This window comes from Rhagoletis pomonella, unplaced genomic scaffold (genome assembly GCF_013731165.1).
Source record: "Rhagoletis pomonella isolate Grant_MI unplaced genomic scaffold, Rhpom_1.0 Rhpom_scaffold_00017, whole genome shotgun sequence".
NCBI classification, from domain to species: Eukaryota; Metazoa; Arthropoda; class Insecta; order Diptera; family Tephritidae; genus Rhagoletis; species Rhagoletis pomonella.
In genome coordinates this window covers 2,778,190-2,786,501 of record NW_023458571.1, presented here as the reverse complement: position 1 = coordinate 2,786,501, position 8,312 = coordinate 2,778,190, and the positions used below count along the sequence as shown (strand labels likewise).

Here is an 8,312-nt window from a genome sequence, read left to right as displayed (position 1 = left end):
TTTCAATTAAGTCGATTATTCTGTGCGTATAAACGTAGTAACAGTGAACAGTGGCATATATGTAACTTAAATATCAAAGGGCAGCACACATTGCTTACCGGCTCACTACATATTGCAACAATTTTTTGGTATTTTGCCACTTGCCACATTCGATTTGCTACTCGAGTTAACAAAGCGCCGGTAAATTTCACTTTCAATTTCGTTGTGCTTAAGCAATTTAATTCGTGCAGCACATTTCTTAAATTTGCATTACACTGATTCACTGTGTTTGAGGTCACATAACCTCAAATTTTAATTTCCTTCACATTTTTTTTCACAAAAATCACTTCACCACGCTAAATTTAGTCCATTTGCGAAATATTTGCTGGTAAACATTGAAATTAAGTCCATTTGGATCAGTTTTGACGACGTTGCGTTGTGTGTACACTCGAATTTGTGCATACATATATGCTTATACATATATACATACATATATATATATATACCTTCGTCGGCAGTGTTGGGTGCATACATATATGCTTATACATATATACATACATATATATATATACCTTCGTCGGCAGTGTTGGGTGGCGAGTAGCACATACACATATATATACATACATATGCTTATCACTTTTCTGAAAAAAAAAAAATAAAAAAAATTTATCGATTTTCTGAAAGAGATATCAATTTTAAATCGTAGTGTTTTCTTGACTGCTTCTGGGTTCTGGCTCGTAGAGTTTAAACAATCTGCGTTGGTACTCTTATACTCTTTTCGACAATTTGGCAAAAGTTTCGCTTGTGCATTTATACATAAGACAGTTTGGAATATACACGGTCTATTCCTACTTATAGTGAACATACTTGTTTCGAAAACTACAAAAAATTGTAATTCATAAAGAGTAATCTGAAGATCAATTACCGCAATGGAAACCTTTATTCGTTTGGCGGAATCTGTAATCGAATTTGAATCAGATTACAGTAGCACACCAGCCGCAGAGCAAAACAAACACGGCCCTGCAATACAGCAAGACGAACTAAAGGCTTTGTGGGAAAAGACCAAAGTAGCTTATGACGCGATTATAAATAAAGAAGGAATTTCAAAAGATGACATTAAAGCAATTAGACGAAAACATAAGGGCTCGTTTTCCAGCTATGTCAAATGCATGTCAGCAATGGCTAGTCAGTCTGAGACGCTTGTAAACGCAGAGAAGGATGTACAAGATCAGTCGGTTCGTGAACACAATATTCACTTCCCTCCGTGTGACACAGATGTGTTCAAGGGCGACTATCTATCATGGCCATCGTTCCGTGACATGTTCACAGCCATATACATCCTCAACAAGCGACTCACCCTTGTTGAGAAACTATTTCACCTGAATCAGAAGACTCAAGGGGAAGCCAAAGACATAGTAAGAAAATGTCCACTCACCAATGAAGGTTTTCAAACGGCCTGGAATAACCTGTGTGAGAGATATGAAAATAAGCGTATCCTCATAAATACGCAACTAAAAATTCTTTTTAATCTAATTTCTTTAGATAGTGAGTGTGGTAGCTCACTGAAGAAGTTGCAGCGCGATATAAATAATTGCTTATCAGCCCTCAAGAGCCACAACATTGACATCTCGAATTGGGATGCAATTATTGTATATCTATGCTCAACTAAACTTCCCGACTGTACGCTGGCTCTATGGGAACAAACCATAGACCACAAGAAAGATTTACCAAAGTGGGAAGACATGGACAAGTTCCTATCGAATAGGTTTCAAACCTTGGAAACCATGTCAGGCATAAAGGGCATAAAGTCTGTAAAAGCGTCAAAGCCGCAAAACACCAGACATCCCTCAGAAGCCCCTACAAAAAGACTTGGCGCGTTTCAAACAAGCGTAACCAAATACACATGTAAAATGTGCCAAACAAATGAGCACAAATTGCGCCGCTGTTCCCATTTCCTAAAGCTAACGCCAACTGAAAGGATAGAGTTTTTAAAGAGCAACAATGCTTGCCTGAATTATCTGAGTTCTGGACATACTGTATCAAGATGCACAAGCCCTTTCAATTGCGGCACGTGTCACTCGCGACATCATAAGCTCCTGCACACCCAGACAATTCCGCCAAAGGCAACACCGCCTCAAACGCCACCGAGCTCTGCCAAAGATGTTGCCTCAACCTCGCAACAAGCTGCAGCAAGGCGTAACTTCAATAAAACTAACTCCGGTAAAAGCAAAAACGTTAAGTCTAATTATGCAAATATGAACTCAGGTGTACTTTTAGTAACGGCTGGTGTAAATATACGTCTCAATGGTACAGATTTTTCAGCACGAGCGCTCATTGATTCTGGTTCTGAGTGTTCTTTTATAACAGAACGACTCAAACGCAGAATCAACCTGTCATCTAAGAAGATGTATGCCAAAGTTTCAGGCATCACGAATTCAACTTCTGCTCAAGTCAAGGAGGCATGCAACATAGAACTACGGTCCCCTGTTGACCCACTGTTTAGTCTACAAGCAACAGTGCTCGTGCTGACAAAATTAACTGGAAATCTTCCATCCTGCCATATCAGCGCTATGACTATGCAGGCATTTCCAGATCTGATTTTAGCAGATAAAAGGTTCTACGTTAATGAAGAAGTAGACCTAGTACTTGGCGGAGACATTTATCCCCAAATTATTTTGTGCGGCTTGAAGAAAAATGTTCTCAGCACACTTCTTGCCCAAGAAACCGTGTTCGGTTGGATTTTAACCGGTTGCACAGAAGCACCAAATCCAACAAACAACATAGTTTCTTATCATAGCGAAGTTGCCTTGGATAAACAACTAACAGCTTTCTGGGAACTAGAAGATATACCGAAAAACAAAAATTTAAACGAAGACGACAAGTATTGTGAAGAGCTTTATCGGAAGACGACTGAGAGAAACCCAGATGGAAAATATGTAGTCTCGCTACCATTTAGGCAGGAATTTCCAGCAAACATTTGCCTAGGCCCCTCTCTTAAAAAAGCATGCTCTCAGTTCTTCCGGAATTAGACACGGCTTACAAACGACCACGTCCTGCAAAAGGAGTATAATAGGGTACTAACAGAATATGAATCACTGGGACACATGTCCAGAATAAATGGTAGCATTTCAGCAGACTCTTCCGATAACTACTTTCTACCCTCTTTCTTTCTTCATTTCAGGAAAACTCTTGTTTAATTTCATCTAATGAAATTAAAACAACAACACAGACCCTGAAGAATACGCAAACTTGAAGTCTAAAAAACCAATCGATGCAAAGAGTGAAATCCTTCCGCTTAATCCGTTCATCGATGAACATGACATTATCAGAGCCGGAGGTCGCCTTGGAGCATCCCAGGACTTAGCATACAACGAACGCCACCCAAGCATTATCCCGTATAACAGCAGGTTGTCCCGCCTTATTGTATTGTTTATTCACAAGGTCTCCTTGCATGGAGAAAATCAACTGATGCTACTGGATTCCCAAAGTCAAGAACATGATCAGGTCAGCTATCCATAATTGTAAGACATGTATTATCTTTAAAAAACGGTCACAAACTCAACTTATGGGAACTCTTCCTCAGGAACGCACTACATTTACTCGCGCTTTCACAAATACGGGGGTAGACTTTACTGGACCTTTTGATGTTAAAAGTTACCGCGGCAGAGGTTGTCGAGTTTCTAAAGGGTATGTCTGCTTATTTGTTTGTTTCACGACTAAAGCGATTCACTTAGAAGCTACTAGTGATCTTAGTACCCCATCCTTTCTAGCGGCATTTGCACGGTTCTTGGCTAGAAGAGGATGTCCGAGAAATATCTAACTAAATATATCTAATGGCTAACTCCAGGCCATTTTCTCATTGGTGGACATCTTCTAGTCCCACCAGAATTAGACGTTAATGAAACTCCTGCCTCCATAGTGAATCGGTGGCAAAAACTCAAAGCACTAAATCAAACCCTCTGTAGGCGATGGAAATCAGAATATCTAACTGAACTTCAAAAACGCATTAAGTGGAAACATCCCAAGGAAAATATTAAACCTGGTGACCTGGTCGTCATCAAGGAAGACAACTTAACCCCAACCGAATGGAGGTTAGGACGAGTTGTCAACGTACACGCCGGTGCCGACAGCAGAGTACGAGTAGTGGACAACTTGACGGAGAAAGGTCAAGTCACTAGACCACTGGTGAAGTTGGTTCTACTCCCGCCATGCAACGATAGAAACTCGGAGCCGACAACCACCTCGTAAACCATTTCATCATTATATCCCACTTCCTTTTTCCACGCGATTCCACTTCCTTATATTAGGAAGGATCCCACGACTAAGGAGTTCAAAATAAAAATTCGGTGATGGTTCTTACCCGGGTTTCCCCGAGTTGATCTGGTTACAACTAAACGACCATCATCAGATCCTAACCCAAAATACCCATGCATTGCAGAGAAGTAAATTGCTTCAGATCAAAATGAATTACCAACGGTGAAAAAGTAGCAAGTTTACCAATAAATTAAAAAAAAAATATATGTATATAAATAAATAAAATCAAAAGAAAAATATTCAAAATTTAAACTTTTTTTCATTAGAATTAAGAATGTTAATTATAATTTTGAAACTCACAGATATCTGGTTCCGTTCTAATTTTTGTTGGCCAGAGTCGTCAGGCTGCTTCTCCTTGTAGTCGTTTCAGCCGCATGGTTTCTTTATTCGCGCACCCCTTAACAAAATACAAATGAATTAGTTTCAAACTGTTGGATATACAAAAAAATGAAAAAAAATGGGAGAATTAGTATATTGTTACCAAAGCAAAGGAGCTTCTATCAAACCGATCCCTCGAACCACTATGATGGCCTTGCTGCCAGAAAGTATCAGGATTGAAAGGTGCTTATAATAGCGACACAAATCCAATCATTGTTTCCTTTCCCCATTAATTCCACACCGCAGGAGGTGCTGGGCTTGTGCAAGTGGCAATCACCAATGCAGTACTGCGTGCATCACCACAGCATCACGCTCGATGTGAATTTCGTTGTACCAGTTAAGCAGTCCCAGCGTTCGTGCAAATTTTCGGCAGCGTTACTGTGGTACCGCTTTACTATGTTCTTCGAACGGCCACACAAACTTATGCATATATATATACCTTTGTATATAAACAAAACCAAAAGAAACAACAAACATGTCTATCAGGTTGTATATCTATCTATTAACGCAAACAGAAGTGGGGTGTATATGAGATACTACAATAAATGCTGTAAATACTTAGTTTAGTTTGTCCAATCACACAGTTGAGTTTCATCTACAACCGCCGTCAATTGCTCCACCTCATCCACGGTAGCTACTGCGCGATCCAAGCTCTGCGTTGACACCAGATTCGCGCAACGCTCGTGACAATAATTACATACTGTCACCAGTAACTCTTCCAGTCAGCAGCGGTTAGAAATGCTTCAGAATCTATAAGATTTACAGCTGAATCTTGCGCGACGCCTTCAACGCCACCACAACGTCCAGCAGCAGTGTCTGTTGTCTGTCACATTATGCCGGTTACTGCGCGTATGCGTTGTAAAATTGTCAACAACGCTACTGTGGCTTTTTTTCAACAGCGCTATCCACTCGCTGATGGAGAGACTTTGCGCCTCTTCGCCGGCGCCTGTAAGGCAAAACTCTGCATCGCTGGAAGCAATAACTTCGATAACAAGTTGCTTGATGATGGCACGTATGGTTACAATTGCTTCGTCCTTATAGGCTGTTACGAATGAGAAGTTCCTTTTCCTCAAAAGTCCCATAACGATACACACCAATTCGTCTTCTTCCGAGCACACACTTTCCGTTTCATTGAGCATGTCACTTAGCGGCCTGTTGAGGTCAGTGGTAGCATAACGCTCGAATTCGGTAGTGAGAATCTTATCGATGAGCTGCTCCATTTCGCTGAGTTGCATGGGCAGACGCGTGAAGCAGTGTATGCCTCTCAGCTCTTGTGTTAAAATTTCCTGTGTGGTACCTATCAAGTCAAGCGCCGCCACATAATCCTGAGTGTCAAGCAAAAGTTGCAGCATGGGTTGGGTCTTATGCACTGTCGCCATCAGACTGAGCTTATCCAATGCCTCCTCAAAGTTCTGCCTCCTTTGAGCAAAACGCATCACTCGAAACGAATCCACCACAGCAGACTGATGCAGCATACGCAATGAAGCGCGTAATTCACGCGCATTATAAGCAGCTTCCTGCATCTCAGTCATAATGGCGTCTTGTGATGTCATCGCATGAAAAAACGCCGCGGTTTTTTGGGATACTTGACGTGCTATTTTCACCTCCACAATGTCTAAATAATGAGATAACTTCTCTTGTAACAAGCGTCCAGACTGCTTATTCTCTTCGCTGCTAGACGCAGCAATACTGGGAAATACAAGCGCAAATGCCGCTGGATGATTCAAATTTAATTGTTCTTTTAGAAATATATCTGGAATGGCGCTAAGGCTGACGGTATGTGTGGGCGACGTCGGCGTTTTAGCTTCGCGCTCAGCCATTGCGGCAGGTTTTTGTTGTGCACACATGCGCTCATGTCACCTATAACGTTTACCGATTTTCGCTATATATTTATTAAAATCTGTATAAGTGATTTCAGGCAAACGTGGCGTAGGTGGTATTTAAGTTTTTTTCAACGAAAGCACCACCCCACTTTTTGGTGAAAAGACTGACCACTCAGGTGAAAACGAGGACAGATGTAGGCTTATGTATTTTTATCTGAAAAGGAAAATTTATATTAATTAGAATTCTTATTAACTAAACTTTTACATCTTCTTACCTGTATGCTTGCGTAAAACCTCGTGCATTAATGTGTATACCAAGGTTCGGACTCCTAAAAGTGTTCAGGAGAAATCACTAAAAAATCTGAGTAAAACCCACTTTTGTAGTAGTAGATTTTCATGCATTATCCTCTTTTACGCATTCATGATAACATAAAATTGGATTTTTTTCACAAGAGGATTTAGTAACAATATTTTACTTAAACCGAAAACAGCTCATTGAAATTTTGTTTCAGTTTGTACATGAAGTCAGAACAGCTAAACATGTTCATTTCATGTTGTATTGACTAACTTCATTAAAATCCTCCTCATCGTTCGTTAGTTTTAAACGACTTCCAAAAAAAGGAGAAGTTATCAGTTCGTCGGAAGATTTTTTTTATTTTTTATTTTTTTTATTTTTTTTTTTTAGTTTACCGCATAACTTTGGACCACGTCAACCGATTTCGATAACTCTATTCGCATCGGAAAGGTAGTGTCTCAGAGGTGGTCCCATACTAATAGATTAGATCCGATCATTGGATTGGATCATGAAATATATAGATATATCTATTTTTTATATGAGAATTGAAGTCGGCTATGTTTTTTGATAAAAAAAAAAAAAAAATAACTGAGTAGATTCACATACCTGTTTTCAACTGTTACTATTCCCATTTCACAACGGAGTGGAGTCCGAGTACTGGTTTAAACGTTCACATATACATACGTTCCACATCGGAGAAAACAGCTGTTGGTTATACCATCGCACCATTTGGTCATTCATTGTTCAATCAGTTTGCTAGCATAAAATAATACTCACCCACAAAACATGTCATGTTGAGACATCAATGCATAAGATATTTTACATATTTTAAGGAAAACCTCAGAGGCAAATGTGATATTTTATTGTAACATTGTACATGCCAGCTTCAATTCATAAATTGTGCTGCATCCGTGCTACCCTGCATGTGAGGCCGGATATCACATGCAGTGACACTAAAACTGTCTCTTTTCTTGTCAGCAGGGAAGTTGCAGGGTGTCGAGAAGAACCAAACTACAATCGTCGAATAATATTTACACAGTTTCAACCAATCAATTTAGTTACTATTTGATTAATATCAGCAAACTGAGGAGATTATTCATATTTATGAAAATTTTCTGTTTTGGATTATAAATAAAACTTACTTCTACCCGTGCATGCCTGCACCTTGGAATGTATGGCATTTGGGCGATCCACTTTTCATTTTTTGTGGGTCTCAAGTGGGCATTATACGTAATCTACACGAGTCAGTTTGTGCAGTACGAATGATAAACCCCATTTAGACAAACCAACCTGTTCCTATGCATCAGCGAAATAGTTATGCCCTTAACTTAATTAGCCAATGTCGATACACTCGCCACCCAACAACACATTTTAAGCATAAATCTCGAACCAACGTAAATTAACGACACAATTTCAGAGGGAACGATGTCTCAATTTGCCGCAATGAGGAAAAGGGCCGAACAGCGCGCCCATCGCTATCCGCAACCATGTCGCCTATGCGACGCGAATCATCCGATCAGTCT

At 40.0% G+C, this 8,312-nt stretch overlaps 1 pseudogene; it reads right to left on the bottom strand.

Moving 5' to 3' along the window:
* The window catches only part of LOC118749493, an 11,970-nt pseudogene extending 5,173 nt beyond the window's left edge, over window positions 1-6,797 (bottom strand).
* Window positions 6,798-8,312: the final 1,515 nt, after the last annotated feature.